The sequence below is a fragment of the Leptopilina boulardi genome, unplaced genomic scaffold (assembly GCF_019393585.1).
Source record: "Leptopilina boulardi isolate dan_hultmark-lab unplaced genomic scaffold, ZJU_Lbou_2.1 LbouV2_281, whole genome shotgun sequence".
In the NCBI taxonomy this organism is placed as follows: Eukaryota; Metazoa; Arthropoda; class Insecta; order Hymenoptera; family Figitidae; genus Leptopilina; species Leptopilina boulardi.
This window is the reverse complement of record NW_026137842.1, coordinates 122,006-141,025: the sequence shown is the minus strand read 5'-3', so window position 1 is coordinate 141,025 and position 19,020 is coordinate 122,006. Positions and strand designations below refer to the sequence as shown.

Genomic DNA, 19,020 nt, shown 5'->3' with positions numbered 1-19,020 from the left:
AAACGCAAAAAACCATGATTTTATGGTATTTTTTATGGTTTTTACCATGATAATCAAATTTGCGGCAATTTTCACTATGATTTTCGTATTTAGCGCAAAAACTACGTAAGTACACCAAGTTTTCTTAAAATCGGAGGGGTTCCTTTTTCGGAACTACACCCATAATTTAAATCAGTCTTTAATATTAAAATTTTTAAACTGTTTTTCAAAACATTATATTTGTTTAACGTTTCACTGTCAATTTGAAGTTTAAAAATTCATTCTTCAATCTACTAGCAATTATTCTGACGTATATTTCAAAAGTTATTTACCTGTTAAGAAAAAAAAATTTATATTTTATAGTATTGATAAAAAAATCTTGGTGTTAAAACTACTGTCACCAGTTAATAAACTATTTAATAACGTATCAATTTATTTATTTCAGAAATTTTACTAGAAATTATGTATATCAAAGTCATTGATGTTTTTAAAAAAAATTCTTTTATAATTTTAGTTAACCTTTTTTTTATAACTTGTGATGTAATTTGCATGAAAGTTATTTACTTATTGAAATATGTATTATTGCTAAATTAGTTTTTTTAAAAATCTTGATTTTAAAAAACATGAATTGTCGGACAATTATAATTTTTTTATAAGTTTTATTTTCTTGATTAAAAATATAAATCTGTCCTGATGCTTTTTTATAAGCCTTGATTGAAAAATTACACAAATATAAATGTTTGAAAAACAGTGTAACAATTTTAATATTAAAGACTGATTTAAATCATGATGTGAATTAAAACCCGTGTGGAAAAAGCCACGATCATGTCCTGAGACTTCAGGGTCCTCGACAGGGGCGCACGTGGAAGATCCATGAGGACGAAGCCACGGGGGCACCATGAGGGCCCCCGCTCTTTGCCCTCACAGTTGCCTTACTCAAAAATTTTTCTAAATCAAAAAAAAAATTTTTTTATCACCAAAAAATTAATGTTTACAATGATTTAGAACAACGAAAAACGCGTTTTTAACAGGGATGTGTTCGGAAACGGAACTAAAATCAATTTTAATTTTGTTCCGTTCCGTGCCAGAGGCATGAAACTGAATTACTTAAGAAATTTGTTTTGTGTCCCGGTACGAAACAAAAATAAGAGGCAATTTTATTTTGTGCCGAGAAACGGAACAAAAATACGAGGTAATCATATTTCGTGCCGAGGTATGAATCCAAAATAAGTGGTAATTATATTTTGTGCCAAGGAACAAAACAAAAATAAGAGGCAATTATATTTCGTGCCGAGGAATGAAATAAAAATAAGAAGTAACAATATTTTTCGCTGTGGAAAGAAACAAAAATAAGTAGAAATTTTATTTCGTTCCAAGCTCAAAAACAGAAATATATAGTAATACATTTACGTGTTCTGACACGTTACTAATTAGACTCAGATTTTGTTTTGATTCTAAACCCTCTATTCAACATGATACAAACATTTAAATTTCATTAATTCCGAGAAATGAATATTTATCTAATTCTATAGTTTATTTCATTACTAAGATTTAATAAAAATACTCTATAAATTTTAGTATATGAATATTCATATCATAAATGAATATTGTATTAACCCTTTCAGATATATGTATATTTTTTTACTCAACAAAGTTTATAGATCATTGTACCCTTAAGGGTTTTTGGGGTCACTAATTAAGAAACCAATATCAGTTTTTTAAAAGTTCAAAATGGCGGATCCAATATGGCAGAGGATTTTTTAAAAAAATTATCGGCTTTACATGAAACTTATTACTTAGGGGTCTTTTGGGTCGCTGATTACGAATCTGATATCCGTTTTTAAAAATTTATAATGGCGAATCCAATATGGCAGACGATTTTTTAAAAAATTTTTTGTATTTGCATGAAACTCGTTATTCAGGGGTTATTTGGGTTACTGATTACGAATCCGATATCAGTTTTCAAAATTCAAAATGGCGGATTCAATATGCCGAATAATTTTGCAAAATGTCCTGCCGTAGCCGGATATTTGGATATCTCTACGATTTCCTCAGGATATCTATGGATATCTCTTGGATATCCTAATTACCGGATATCCCTAGGACGTCCGTAGGATTTCTTGAATATCTGGATGCTGTTAGGGAATAATAATTGAGTAAAAACTTAAAGAATATTTTATGATTACATATTTTCATGATAGTACCCGGTTATGAAACACCCTGTATATTTAGTCTATATTTATTTTATTTTAATTAAATTTCTCAGAAATCTTATTTAACATTTAATAGACAGTCAGCTTGTTGATAAACAATTTTTATTGTATGCGACTTATTTATTTTATTTATTTACTATACATATATACACTGCCGCTCAATAATATTTGCCCACCTTACAGCATATTAGGGCTTTACAAAAAGTTTTGTATCTTTAATTCTAATAAAGATGTAACCTTCCTCAAATATTCATCTTAAAGTTTATATCTTTGACTTTAACGATACAAAAAAGAAAATAAAAAAAAAATTTTCATTATTTAATTGTTTAAAATAACAAAAAAAATATTCATTTTTTTTTGTAAATTTCAAACTGATCTTGGTTATGAAGAAATGATCAGAATTTAATTCTCGATACGGCATTTGAAAGCTTATTTTATCACCTTTTAAACGCTTTTTGGAAAATTTGGCTACGATGATTTTTGAAAAAGATATGACCATTTATTTAAAAGAATGGCCCATTTTTACCAATTGTTGATAAATTATGAACAATTGACTTTTGAAAAAAATTGTTTAGAGAAAAAATGTTCCTTATTATGTGTAGAATTAGGAAAAAAATAATTAAAATTTTTTAAAAATAATTTTGTTTTTCTCTCACTTTGAGCTCATGTATTTGTCATAAAAATATATAAGGTCAAAATGGGAGAAAAACAAAATTATTTAAAAAATTTTTTTTTCCTAATTCTACATATAAGGAACATTTTTTTTTTACTTTTCAATAATGTTAACAAAAATTTTTTAACAATTTTACAATTTTTTTTAATTTTCAAAAAAGCGCAAAATGCTGCGCATGGTGTTTAAATGTTTACTTAAACCTATAAAACTTATCGGCCCACTCTAAATTTTTTTTTTCAAAATTTTCTTAGTATCATATCATAATATTCAAATATTTTTTAAATATCATTCAAAATATCATATCCAAATTAAAAAAACTGTTATTTTTTTAATAAAAAATAAAAAAAAATTTTGTTAACATTATTGAAAAGTAAAACAAAAACTGAAACTTTTCTTCTCTTATCAAAAATTGAAAAAATCCATTCTTTTTTCGAGTTATCAGTCATTGAAAATTGGTCTACATTGAAGAAACTGAAATTTTGAAAATTCATAACTAGAAAATTTTTTAAAAAATAAAAAAATACGTATCCCTTTTTTCACAACAGAACAAGAAAGAAATATATTTGGCCGAATTTAAAAGGTTGACGGAAATCTCACGTGATTTCACCCATATATATATAATATATATATATAATTTCCAATTCCTATAAAATTCTTGAATATAATATAATATAATGTATAATATAATAATATAAATTTAATAATTTTCATGAGATATACAGGATGTTCCAAAATTATGGAAGCTTGCAAATATCTCGAAAAGCATAAATTTTCATAAAAACTATTTAAGAAAAAAGTTGTTGTTTAACATTAAATAACGCATTATTTATATTAAATAATTTAATTAATTAAATAAATTTATTGTATCAAATACTTTTCTTTCAATAAAACGAAATATTTGAGTGAAATAAATAAAGTAATTATTTCAAGTAACACAGAAAATTAAAAGGCATTAAAATAAGCTGCAACGCTTCTTATTTTAATCCAATTTTGCTTATTTTAATACCAAAATGGATTAAAATAAGCAAAATTGGATTAAAATAAGAAGCGTTGCAGCTTATTTTAATGCCTTTTAATTTTCTGTGAAATCATTATTATTGTTTCAAATAAATATTTAATTGATTGAAATACTTTTTTACTTGTCTTGATAAAATAGTGTATTAGCATTAAATAACGAATTATTTGTATTAAATAATTCAGTTTATTAAAATCAATTATATAAATTTATTGTGTCAAATACTTTTTATTTGTATCAAATAAACGAAATACTTAAGTGAAATAAATGAATGAATAGTTTCAAGTAACTCATTATGTATTAAATAAATTCATTTATTCAATTTAATTAATTATTCAATTGAACCAAATACGATTTATTTGGGTCAAATAAATGGGAAACTCAGATTGTACAATCTAAACAAACCGCGTATAGATGTTGTTACACGATGGAACTCGACAGCTGATAAGCTCTCATCGTTATTAGCTGCAAAAGAATTTTGCAAGGATTTTGCGGGTACTAGACCTCAATTGTATCTTTCTGACTCAAGATGGTCACAAATTGAGGATCTATTATCCGCATTAAAACCTTGTAAAAGTGCAACCCTCAGTCTCCAAAAGGAAAACCTTTTACCAGGTGATTTTTTTGGAATCTGGAGGGAATGCAAATTGCGGACAGAAATGGTGAAAACAATAGAGCGAAGAGAAAAAATTCTCCTCGGGAATAAGGCATTACTTGCATCCATGTACTTAGATGCAAGATATTTACCTTTTCTGTCAGAGGAGAATTGTAAAATTGCTAAGCAAGTTTTGAAGAAAGTGTGGAATAAGATTTCTAATAATGATGAGAGCGTATCTTCTTCGAGTTCAATTGAAACATTTGAGGAGGACATGGTAAGATTAATATAAGTATGAAGCAAAATTCCTGCATTGATCCAATTAAAAAAATGTTGGCTTGCAAAAAGCTTATCATTAAATAAAAAATATCTTTGATTTTTTTAATGAAGGACTATTTTTATTTATTTGGTACCCCTTAAAGTATATGCTATTAATAAACAAATTAAATAAAATGTCTTTTTTTGTTTTAGAGATCTGAAATAATTAATTAACTTATTATTACTAATTAATTAATTATTTAAAATCTCTTAAACAGAAAAGCGATATTTTATTTCATTTTTTAATTAACAGCATACACCTTAAGGGGTAAAAATTAACTAAAAATGGTCATTTGTTATAAAGAATCAAAAATAATTTTTGATTTTCAAAAACGAGTTGAATTTCAATTTTTTTTAAAAAAATTTGCATGATTCGAAAAAGCAGTAAATTATATATGTCAATGAAACTTTTATCCTATTATTAAATAGTTATGATTTTTCAAAAAATGTAATTTTTACATTTTGGCTATTGGATCTCTTCAGGAATAATTTAAAAAATGATTAATTACATTATAATCTTCATTCTTTTTTAATATTCAGTATAGAAATAATTCCGAATCAATGGAAGAAGAATGCGACGACCTCCTCAAGATAGAAAGAAAAAAATGGACGCTCAGCGACAAAGTCGGTTTGATGAGGAAACATCGATCGACAAATTATTAGATGATTTCGGAAAGGTTCCCTGCATCTCCAGAAAAGAAAATATTCTTACGTACTGGAAACATCGCAAACAAATGTCCCCAGAATTATTTAAAATTTCAAACATTGTCAACGCAGTTCCAATGACTCAGGTTAGCGTTGAACGATTGTTCTCTGGTATGAGATTTATCTTCTCCACATTGCGCGCTAACCTGAGTCCTCAGAACAAATCAAATTTTTATTGATAAAAAAAAACAAAAAAATCAATCAAAAAAATTCAAAAAAACAGAAGTTCCTATAGAAGCAACGACATCTTGCAGCAGTACGGAGGCAATGTCAATTGTTTCCGATGAGATTTAAAATAAAAAATTAAACAAAAAAATGTGCTGAAAAAATTTTTTGAATAAAATAAAAATTTAGATTAAAATAAAAAGTTTTGGTTAGAATGAAAAAAATAATTAAAATAAAAAATTTGTTCAATCATAATTGTTTGTCTTATTTAAACATTCCTTTCACACACTTAGTCACACAGTTGGACACACAATTAGTCACGCAATCAGACTTACACATAACCACACACTCAGTCACATACTTGGTCACAAAGTGTCACATTCAGTCACGCAGTTAATCACACACACAGTCACGCACTCAGACTCACACATAGTCACACATTCAGTCACGCAGTCATTCAGTCATACAATTAGTCACTCACTTAGTTATAAACTCAGTCACACACTTGATCACACATTCAGTCACACAGTTGGTCACACATTCAGACACAGTGAGTCACACACTCAGTTAAACAAATAGTCACGCAGTCAGATTCAAACATAGTCACACACTCAGTTATACACTTAGTCACACAGTTAGTCACACACTTAGTCACATTCAGTCACGCAGTCAATCACACACTTAATCAAACAATTAGTCACACACTACGACACAGTGAGTCACACAATTAGACACTCAGTTTTAATAAAAATATATTTTCACTGTTTTTGAAAATTCACCTAGGTATTTTCCAAGTTTAAATAGCATTAAAAAGTTAACATTCGTTTTCACGTAGCGTGCGTGGCGTAGTTGATAAAGCATTAGGCTAATAGTCCGTAGGTTCGATTCCCTCCCTGCGTTAGATTTATTAATTTCTCAGGCTTGCGTTTAATCATTAATTCTATGTATGAATTAGTTGAAAAACGAAATTATCCGATCACAGTATAAAGAAATTACATATTTTTTAATTTATGTATTTATTGTATGTATTATTATTATTCATAATTTAAGCTTATTTATTATTAATTAACTATTATTAATATTGTTGATTAAAAAACATTAAGGCAAACTTAAGGGCAAGATGAGGGCTATCGTAAAAATCCATATAGAATCCATGAGGGAAAGCATGTCACGCCTTTAAGGGCTCCTGCAGGGGTTGCCCCTATGGATTCCATACGGGATGAGGGCAATCCATAGCGGCCCCTCGCGGGACCCTTACCATTTTTCCACACGGGAAGTTAAAAAATAAATTTAATGATAATTTAATTCCTGACTAAAACCATATCATTTAAATCATTAATCCTGTCCATGACTTTTTCAGTTTTCAATAAATGAAAAAAACCATTCAAATTTTTTAGGACCGCGTCAACAATATGATAAATATTAACATAAACATAAAATATCTGTATCTTCATTTTCTTACCCAAGCAAGTTTAAATTCGGTCCGAATGGAGGGAGAACGAATAGGTCGAGAAAAACAAAAATTACTTTTCAAGCCGTTATAGACTTTCGCCGGGGTCTGATGATGGGAGAGCGGCGAGGCGGGGCTAGTGCCAAGTAAGAAACCGAGCTGAGACGAACGCAGCCGAATATCCACGCCACACTCACCTCCAGAATGCAATTAAAGCCAATCTCATCTATTTCCAAAACTTTCTGCATATTTTTTTCAGTGATAAGTATTATATTTATTTTTTAGTATTATATTCTTTTCCTTTACATAAGAATAATGAAATAATAAAAATTAATATAATACATAATCATATAATAAGAACGTAATAAATATTATAATAATATTAGTAACATCATTGTTATTATTTTTATTGTATAAGAAAAAATATGTTTCAATATATTACTTTTGATCTACTAATTTTCAATTAACGAATTCTCATTATATAGTCATTAATTTGACATGACTTTTTATATAAGAAAATTTCAATTTAATAGAAATTTTATTTAACAGAATTCTCATTGAATATTTTTTTTCCCAAAAAAATTAAAATCTAAGACCCTTTTTTGGTGATTTTCACCACTATAGAGGTGGCAAATGGGGGTGAGAACGAGATTTCTCAACTATTGGATTTTGAGGGGGCAGCAAAAAGAAAATTGTTTGCCTAATTTTTTCTCACAAAAATTACAGTCTACGACCTGTTTTTGGTGATTTTCTGATTTTCACCACTATAGGGGTGGCAAATAAGGGTGAGACCGAGAGTTCTCAACTATTTAATGGCCGTAGCAGAATAAGCATAGGAAAAGTGTCCCCGCATGAATCAAGTCCATATTTAGGGAATAAATTTGTCCTATTATGAAACTTATTTCACCTAGCTTCAAGTAGAAAAAAATTTTTCTTTTGAGTTACACGCTTTTTTTGATAAATCCAAAAATTTTGATTTTCTCTGAATTGTCTGAACCGATCTTCATGAAAAAAATATATGTTGTACTATATATAAAAACAGTTTTTAAAAAAAATTAGCGACCAAATTCTGTCACAGGAAGGCAGTAAAAAAAATATTTTTAAAACAATTTTTTTTGGTCGAATTTCTTTTTGCACCACCGCCATATTATTTCTGTAAAACCTTTGTCACCTTAAAAGTAACATATATTTTTGCCAAGATGATTGAAAGGGTACTTTATGTTTTAAAAAATAAAAACCGATTTTTGGCCTCTAAATTGTACAATTTCCTTTATAAACGAGGGGCCAACATTTTTTTAAATTCAAAATTTGTTAAAAAGTTCATTATTTCTGCATATTTGTTGCAAACATTCATTTTTCAGTTAACTTTTTGCAAAAATTTACAAAACTCTCTGCATTGCTTAAAATAATCTTCCACATTACCTAGAATTTTATCCATTATTACTTTGGAACAAGGATCAGCGTGTGTTCGTCCGCTGCTGGCTAAAGCGTGAACCAATCACAGGGCACCTCCCCACTATACTTACCTCTTCTCGATAACGGAGACAGCTAGAGGTTGCATTTTCCTCCTAGCCATCGACTAAAGCGGACACGGTACAAGGTAGGTATATTGAATGTCGTACATGATTGATACATTGATGTCAATATAAGCGGACAGGTAGGTATATTGAATAAAATATCGTAAAAAATGTCTTCGAACATTATTGTAAATGAAAAATGCGTAGTTTGTGCAAGGTTCATTAAAAAAGTAAAAGGGTGTAAAAAAATCTTAGATTCAGTAGAGAAAGCAGATGATGCATCCCGCTGTTTTGGACAAAACATTGCTATTAATGCAATTTTATGTGGTGCTTGCCGCATTTGCATGTATAAAAAGAGAAAATTAACTGATGATAATCTAATACCTGAAAGCGACGTTGCTGGTAAATCTCAAACCGATTCTGACAGTGAAAATTCTTCTGAGGCTGATACTGAATTAATGGAATCAAAAGATGATAATGATACAACATTCGAAGTTGTTGAAAGTCTAAAAAAGAAAAATGTCACGGAATATGCTTATATGCAGATACAGAGAACAATAGCATCACACAAATATTGTTGCGTGTGTCATGAGACAAAGAATTTGACTTTAATTCCTAAAAAAGCACGAACGCAAGCTTACATTAAAACAGCGATTTACATTCCACATGGTAATCGAGCTTGTAAATCTCATTTGATAAAAAAACGATTTTTCGAGGAAGAACTCAATCTTTTACGGGTTTACTCGAATTTCTCAAAGGTGAGAACTTCAGAGCTGTCAGAGTTATTACACGGCTTAAGGATTTAGTGTGATACAACAGTTCTTGACAGAGCTGGCGATTTTTGTTTACCAGATAAAGACATAAAAATTTTGACTGGCTTCACATGGGAGAACATTGTCGAGTTGCGCGAAATGTTGACTTCTATGCGAAATAGGGAAACATGTAATGTGACGCAAGCTCTTGTAGTATTTCTAACAAAATTAAGAACAGGCAATTCCAACAAACTAGTTGCTGCAATGCTTCAAATAGAGCAGGAGCAATTAGTTTCTGAATACTCTGCAGCAGTTTTCAAATCTTTTGAAGAAGATGTATTACCGACACGATTCGGAATTAATGCAATCTCCAGACATGATTTAATTGACCACCATACCAGCGATGTTGCTAAAAAATTATTCGACTCTGACGACAAATTAATGTTGATATGTGACGGACATATATACTCGTCATCAGAAGAGCAGTAATAATGATTACCAACGCAAATCGTATACAGGGCAAAAAAAGGTTCCTTTATGTAAACCTTTTACAATTTGTACAACCACCGGTTTTGTGATGGACATGGTAGGACCATTGGAAGCAAACCAAAATGATGCTCAAATTATCACAAATATCATTCAAGATCCACATGGTTTAAGCAAATTGATGGAGAAAGAAGATATATTTATTCTCGATCGTGGATTCAGAGATGCAGTAGCAGATCTTGAATCGAAAGGGTACAAGATATTAATGCCTGCTTTAAAGGGGAAGCGAAAACAATTATCATGTAAGAAATCAAATCAGTCTCGATTAGTGACAAAAGTGCGCTGGGCTGTAGAAGCCGTTTATGGAAATAAGAAGCAAAAGCATAAATTGATTGATCTCGTCATAGATAATAAACTTCTCCCAAAAGTAGTTTTGTACTTTAAAATTGCAGCCTTTCTTCATAATAAATTCGGAAAAGCTTTAATATCGGATGCAACAAACGCAGAAGAAATTGTAACAAGGATGAAAAGTCACGTGGATGTTGACAATATTTTGGCAAACGAAGTTCAAGAGAAAGGATAGTGTCGTAAGAAACTGATGTATCAAAGTATTTCATCTAATGATATTTTGGATTTTCCAGAACTTACCGAAAACGATTTAAAGATTTTATTTACAGGTTCTTACCAGCTCTCACAATCAGTATCTTACCTGGCTGAAATAATGACATCCGTAGGCACTGTAAATCTGCAATTTGTAAAAGATCGAGAAAACATTCTGAAGCTTCAGGTGCAATCACGGCATGTTAATCGTAAGCAATATAAAGTTTTTATAGAGTACAATACCGATACTATTGGAGTAGCTGGGATCCAAAGATATGCTTGCGAATGTGTTAATGGTCGCAGAACAGTTAGCTGCTGTTCCCATGTTGCAGCAATCATTTATTACTTATCGCATGCAAGATATTTAGGAAAAAATTGTCAGACCTGCTGAAATACTAAGCAAACTTTTTATGAAAAACGAAATGAATCCGGTGATTGACGAAAACAGCGACGCAAATTAAAACAGTAACCTCAGTAGGTACGCATTGTAAATAACAAATGTTAATAAACAGTTGTGTAAATAGTGTAAATAGTATGAGGTACTAATCTGACAACCTCCACGTGATGTACCTTGGGCAAACGGGATTAGTTTGGCGAATGTCAGCAATATCAACTTTACCTTTTTGTAAATTTTTGCAAAAAGTTGACTAAAAAAAATTAATATTTACAATAAATATGCAGAAATAATGAACTTTTTAACAAATTTTGAATTTAAAAAAATGTTGGCCCCTCGTTTCTAAAGGAAATTGTACAATTTAGAGGCCAAAAATAGGTTTTTATTTTTTAAAATATGAAGTACCCTTACAATCATCTTGGCAAAAATATATGTTACTTTTAAGGTGACAAAGGTTTTACAGAAATAATATGGCGGTGGTGCAAAAAGAAATTCGACCAAAAAAAATTGTTTTAATGTAAAAAAAATTTTTTTTACTGCCTTCCTGTGACAGAATTTGGTCGCTAATTTTTTTTAAAAACTGTTTTTATATATAGTACAACATATATTTTTTTCATGAAAATCGGTTCAGACAATTCAGAGAAAATCAAAATTTTTGGATTTTTCAAAAAAAGCGTGTAACTAAAAAGCAAAATTTTTTTTCTACTTGAAACTTGGTGAAAATAAGTTTCATAATAGGACAAATTTATTCCCTAATATGGACCTGATTCATGTGGGGGCACTTTTCCTATGCTTATCCTGCTACGGCCTTTGAGGGGGAAGCAGAATGAAAATTTTTTGTCTACTTTTTTCCCAAAAAAATTACAATCTACGACCCATTTTGGTAATTTTCTGATTTTCAGCACAGTAATGGTGGCAAATAAGAGTGAGATCGAGAATTCTCAACTATTGGGTTTTGAGGGGGAATCAAAAAGAAAATTTTTTGCCTACTTTTTTCCCAAAAAATTTACAATCTACGACTCTATTTTGTTCTTTTAATTCTGTGAACAACACTAATTTGAAGTTAGGGGTTGTTTTGCACCCTTAATTATTAAATTTTAAGTTTTTTATGATGAATATTGTTGATTAAAAAACATTGAGGCAAACTTAAGGGCAAGATGAGGGCAAACGTGAGGACCCATGCGGGTGCCCTCATCGATGAGCATGTCGTTTCCATGAGGGCGATCCATAAGGGGCCCGCTGACGGCCCACATCACTTTTCCACACGGGATTATTTAATTAAATGATTAATTAGAAGTATTAAATAATTTATTTTTAAAAACGACAAGTCAATTTTGAACAAAATGGTACCAATTAAAGCTATATTAAAGCCACAGTAAATAAAGAAAGAAAGCAGGTACGAAATACTGAAAAAATGGATAACTAAGTAATATTGGGTTAATATTAAAAACACTTGAACTTAAATTCGTATTCTACAATCATAACATACTCTAGATTCATTAACAAAAATATTTTTGTTTAATTCTGTCGGAAGATTATAGAATAAATTGTTTATTAATTTTGCGCAAATTCTTTTTAACATAATGTTGCAATTTAAAAGGATTGCAGCAGCAATGAAAAAATTGTTTCGTAGTCATCCAGTATAAATAATACAATATCAAAGAATATTTATCAACTTTTACACTTTTTAAAAAATTAACCTTTAATTACAAGACAAAACAAATGACTTACCAAAGAAATGGAAATTGAAGTGGTTTCATTTCTAAAATACATACTCTAAACTTTATGCAACGACCTAAATAATTGCAAATATCGTTTAAACGATAAAAAACACCACTTTTGCTTAAATGTGAAAATATTTCTTATTCATTAATGATTGCGTTAAAAAAATCGAAAATCAATGACTTCGGTTTTGAGAAAAGTAACTTTTTAGAATTAAATAAAATTTTTGATGTATCTCATTTAGAAAAAAGTCAAAATCGACCAAAATGAATACTTTCTCATTTATGATGAGAATGTAAAGAAGGTTGATCGGATCGGGCTGTAACTTGCACATAGTTTAGCCCTAGGGGTGAGTACTTTAACCAAGAAGTATTGTTAGGTTTTTCTAAAACTGTAGGAGATATTAATTAATTAATTAATGTTAATAAAAAATGAAGTATTTTAAAAATAAATAAAGTGATTGCAATTCTGAAGCTACGAACTATTTTGGATTAGAGGATTGTTTATAAAAAATTGCAATGTTAGCCAATTGATTATTAACAACGCACTAATCCAAAATACTTCATATAGGGCTCGTTGGATGCTGAATTATGTCAACTTTCATTTAGTAACGTCAGAATTACGATAACTTTATTTGTTACAGTCCGATCCGATCAACCTTTTTTCACTTAGTACGCTATACGAATTTTACCCCATATATTCATTTCAATGTTAATGCTTATTGCTCAATGTTAATTACTGTATCCTTATTGTTAATTGTTCTATCATTAATCCATCCTGTTGCTCCATTGGCCTAAACTTTATTTGTAACCTGCTTAAAACCGCGAAGCGTGATAGGAAATGTGATAAAACAAGTTTTTGTTCTTTTTTCTCTTATGCTTTGTGTTCATAAATGGGTAACAAATGAAGTTTAGGCCAAATGAGAATTAGTTGATATACAGATCAGGCTAAGTAATAATTAGTCCTTTGTATTTATAGGCCAATTGAATTTAGTTTAATTCAGTGTTAGGCCATTTGAAATTTGGAGATAATTCATGGGCCTCCAAATTTCAGAGTAAATATAGAAAAATTTATGAAGTGATTGTCAAAAATGAATGGTATATAATATTAAAAATCATTTTTAAATGTTATGAGATTCTAAAAACGTTATTAATTTTTTTGCTCAGTGAGTGTTTATGGTCCTTAAGCCTAATATAAACAAAAGTATCAAGTTATTTATTCAGAAAACTTTTTCATGATATTAAGTAACATTTCATAAATATTTGGTAAATTTTTTTCTAAAGAAATAATAAAACAGGATTTTCTCCTTGACTTTTTATTGATTTACTTTAAAGTATTCGAAAAAAATTTAATTTAACTCGGGGGCACGAAAGGGTTAAATTATGTTACATAAAATTGATATGCGATAAATGACTAACTATTCAATAAACTTTCGACAATAAATTAAAAACAATTTTGGTTAGTAAATCGTAAACATGTTATGATTGTAGAACACAAATTAGATTTTATGAAATGTTTTCAATTTAAGCAGAACTACTTTTAGCTTACAATCTAATAATTTAATTTTGATCAATTTTATTATTAATAAATCGGATAAAATTTTACAGCTGTTTATTTATTTAATAATAACAAATATAAATAATTTTTTAACGCAAGTAAATATAACAAATTTTCGATAGATTAATCAAAATATTTTTTGATTTATCGTCGAGAGTTTATTAAATAGTTGTTCACTTATCGCACATCAAGTTTTTGTAACATAATTTAAAAGGATTGCAACAGCAATGGAAAAATTGTGTTGAAGTTATCCAGTATAAATAATAAAAAAAAATTTCATTTTTATTTGACTTTTACACTTGTTAAAAATTAACCTTCAATTACAGAACAGAACAAATGACATACTAATGGAATGGAGTTTTGAAACTTTTGCATTTCTTAATTTCATTATATAAATTTTGTGCAACGTCTGAAATAATTTTGAATATCAGTTATACCCTAAAGAACACCACTTTGGCATAAGAGAGCAAAATTTCCTTATTTGTCAATGATTATAATAAAAGAAAAAATTCGAAAATCGATTAATTCGGTTTTGAGAAAAGTCACCTTTTAGACTTGGTTTTTAATTTTTTTAACATTATTTTTTTATTACATATTTGAAATATTCAAGAAATAACGAATAATTTTCATATATTACATATTTTTTTTGGAACTTGATTTTTTGATGTATCTTTATGTTTTTCGACCTCAGGAATCCAAAAATCACATTTTTAAAAAATGTCGTTCCGTGTGTGTGTACACTACATTTTCTTAAATACCTCGAATACTATAAGAGCTATTTTTTTAAATTGTAGTTCTCACTGGCGGACAAATAATGAGAGTACTTTGAGCCATATTAATAAAGATTAACTATTATTTTTTGGATTTAAAAATTTTTTTTAAATCGATTTTTGCCCATAACTTAAAAAAATGTATTGACACTAATAGGTATTTATCTCTAGTGTTGTAGAGTTTTTCTAAACGCATCTTTTGTTCTATTAGCAAATATCCTACTGTTATTTTATTAAGAGTTATTATCATTTTGAAATTGAAAAATTTCAAAAACATAGCTTTTTTGCATTATTTATTAAAAAATCTTTATGTATCTTTAAAAATATTATGAATAACTTGGAGAATATATTTAAAAACGATTCAATTGACCTATTACACAGTTCGACAAAATTTTGCCACAAGATTAAACGATGGTGATTCTTATAGGATTTTTGACGTAGATTACGAATCTGTAAATGAAATTGTCTCATCACGTCTCAATTTTGAGAAAAACGGGCTCAAAGTGTCAAAAAATCGCATTTTTGGCACTTTTTGAAGCACTATAAAAAAGAACGCGACGTGATAAACGGCTCAAATATGGCTTAAATAAGAACTAGTACCCTCAACTTTAACCTCCAGAAGCAAAAAACCATGTACCAATAACTCAAAATTATGGGCAACATTTTTTTACCGCGTGCGCGTCCAACAGATATTGTTCCCACGATAAAATGAAATAAATTGCTGAAAACGTCGTCAAAGACACAACATCGATTTAAATTAACTTCAAACTGGTTACTCGGGGGTTTTCAGGGTCGCTGATTACGAATCTGATGTTAGTTTTTAAAAATCCAATATGGCGGATCCAATATGGCGGACGATTTTTTGAATAACTTAACATATTAGTCTGAAAATTGTTACGCGGGGGTTTTCGGGGTTGTTGATTACGAATCTGATGTTACTTTTTAAAAATCCAATATGGCGGATCCAATATGGCGGACGATTTTTGGATTAACTTAACATATTAGTCTGAAAATCGTTACTTGGGGGTTTTCGGGGTCGCTGAATAGGAATCCGATGTTAGTTTTTCAGAATCCAATATGGCGGAACTAACATGGCTTGACTATTAAATTACTACAAATTTTTTTGAAAGGAGTTATTTAATGAATAATTTAATTTTTTCTTTTTTACGCAGTTACATGAAACTTCTTTTTACTAATCCAATATAAAAAAAACTTTATTGAGATAAAAATGTGACGTTTCGTTTATTTTGCACCATTCAGGATTTTAATTTTATTTCTTCTACATTTTCAAGGAGTTCAATTGATGAGCTCGCTGTCAGTTTGTTTCTAATTTTTTGTGGACGAAAAAAGTAGCCGTTAAAAATGAAGCTTGATGTTTTCTGTTGTTTTCATTTTCACGCCGTATTAATTCGCTTGATCGTTTTTTGTTTTCAGTTCAACTTTTCTTGTGACATTTAAAAGCCTTTCAGTTATAAAAAACGAAAGTTACAACGCGTTTTTACATATTTTTTAAACTTTACTTAATTCGATGTCGTTGTTTTATTTAATGTGTAGTTAAAGTTGTTCTTTTCATTGTTCATTGTTCAGACTAATATGTTAAGTTATTCCAAAAATCGTCCGCCATATTGGATCCGCCATATTGGATTTTTAAAAACTAACATCAGATTCGTAATCAGCGACCCCGAAAACCCCCGAGTAACGATTTTCAGACTAATATGTTAAGTTATTCCAAAAATTGTCCGCCATATTGGATCTGCCATATTGGATTTTTAAAAACTAACATCAGATTCGTAATCAGCGACCCCGAAAACCCCCGAGTAACCAGTTTGAAGTTAATTTAAATCGATCTTGTGCCTTTGACGACGATTTCAGCAATTTATTTCATTTTATCGTGGGAACAATATCTGCTGGACGCGCACGCGGTAAAAAAATGTTGCCCATAATTTTGAGTTATTGGTACATGGTTTTTTGCTTCTGGAGGTTAAAGTTGAGGGTACTAGTTCTTATTTAAGCCATATTTGAGCCGTTTATCACGTCGCGTTCTTTTTTTATAGTGCTTCAAAAAGTGCCAAAAATGCGATTTTTTGACACTTCGAGCCCGTTTTTCTCAAAATTGAGACGTGATGGGACAATTTCATTTACAGATTCGTAATCTACGTCAAAAATCCTATAAGAATCACCATCGTTTACTCTTGTGGCAAAAAAAAACCTAAATTTTGTCGACCAGTGTTATTGAACCTTTTATTCGAAAATATTACGAAGTTATTGATGTTAAAAATCTATCTCTGCAAACGCTCAAAAAGTACAACATAACACCGTTTTAGAATTTTACTGCTAATCAGCTATAAGTATACCAAATCAGTGAAATTCACTGATTCAATTAAAGAGAGTGTATATGTCCTTTTAAAGAGGTCCACCTGTTTTAAAGTCGATTATTTTTTTTTAAAAGATCAAAAAAAAAATTTTTTTTCGAAAAATGAATGCCATTTTAGTAATTTTTAAAAATTAAAAAAAACTCGACCTACGGGTTTTAATAACGAAAAAAACTATGTCAAAAAATAAGTAGCTAGTTATTTTTAAAAAATTGTTGAAAAATTGCTTCAAAACGGGTGGATTTCCTTAAATTATCAAGATATTTTTGAAAAAAAAACAAATGATTTGCCACCGATGACTTAAAGGAATAGAAATTTCAGTAAACATCTTTTAAAATAAGTTTTGGTTAGGAAAAAATCTAATAATTATTTTGATTAGTATTATTTATTATCAATTATAAATAATAATAGATTTTACCCTTTTACACTATACTATTTAATTATAAATTGTAATTTAATAAATAAGAATACCGTATTTATTAAAGTCAACTTTGTTTTTAATAATTTTACACATTTCATATTTTCGTTTTTCGGTTAAATAATTACCCAATTTATGGGTGTGATTATATTGAAACTACAAACAAATATTAATTAAAGATTACTAGCAGTCAATATCGCAACGATTAATTGGAACTGAAAGTTTACAAAAAAATTCTTGCTTCGGTCAATAAATAATTTTTTATCACGAAGTAGTACCTCTTCATATCACATAACCTTAGATTTTTTCAAACAGAATAAAACAATATTTTCCTGCTATAATACAAGTAAATTTTTATAAAAGTAAAAGAAATAAGTACCTTTTTGGTGAAGAAGAAAACTCAAAGAGAACAGTACAAATGGTAAAAGAAAAAAAACAGTAGACTGTTTCAACGTAAAAAAAATGTATTCAACTGGGTCATTTTCAACGCCAACAAATATTATCAGTTAATCCACTTCCAAATTATTAACTATATTATCTTTTACGATCATATTTTTATACGTTAATAACTATTATGAGTTATTATCAACAGATTCATGTAACTTTTCAGTGTATACCGAACTGAATGCCGTCGACCACATAAACCTGCAAAAACTTGTATAAACTGATTTCGAATTTTTAGTGGTTGGATAATCAGGGTAATGAATACACGTTTAAACGAAGTTAGGCTGTGTTTACATGACTGCGTTCGAACGCAGCATTTTGAGTTGGACAATGGACCTCTTTATGATGATCATTCTGTCCTCCTTCAACTCATGCGTCATTTTATGCGATAGATAAGGACAGAATGATCAGCATGAAAAGATCTATGAGTGAAACAAGGATGAAAGTATAATCTGTTTTAAGGCGCTTGTATACCTCACCGATCCCGAGTATACTTCCGTCGTGTACCATTGGAGTAAAAGAAACACAATTATCTTTTGACTCTTTTACTCCAATGCTGCACAACGATAGACTACTCGGGATCGGTGAGGTATTGGAATCAGAAATCACGCGAAACTGACCCACCCCTGAGCCTTCTTGTGACAACCATCTTGGTTTTTTATCTCTTTCTTTTGTATATGTTAGAGAAACACGGAATGAAAACATGGCCACCACAACGAGGCTCTCACCAGATGGCGTATCGCAGTATTTCAGATCCCAATACAAGCACCTTCATGGAGCGGTCACACCTCGCCTGCAGGAGCAGTTGCCAATGGCAACCGTGTAAGAGTAAGAGAGATGGAAAATCTTCTATCTCTCTTACTCTTACACAGTTG

At 29.6% G+C, this 19,020-nt stretch overlaps 1 protein-coding gene across 1 annotated transcript in view; it reads right to left on the bottom strand.

The window, feature by feature from the left end:
- LOC127282129 (uncharacterized) overlaps positions 1–18,383 on the bottom strand; it is a 64,286-nt gene extending 45,903 nt beyond the window's left edge. The window contains exon 1 of the mRNA XM_051306219.1: positions 18,081–18,383. The gene's annotated coding sequence lies outside the window, so the exon portion shown is untranslated. The remainder of the gene's footprint in view (positions 1–18,080) is intronic.
- Between the last annotated feature and the right edge of the window lie 637 nt (positions 18,384–19,020).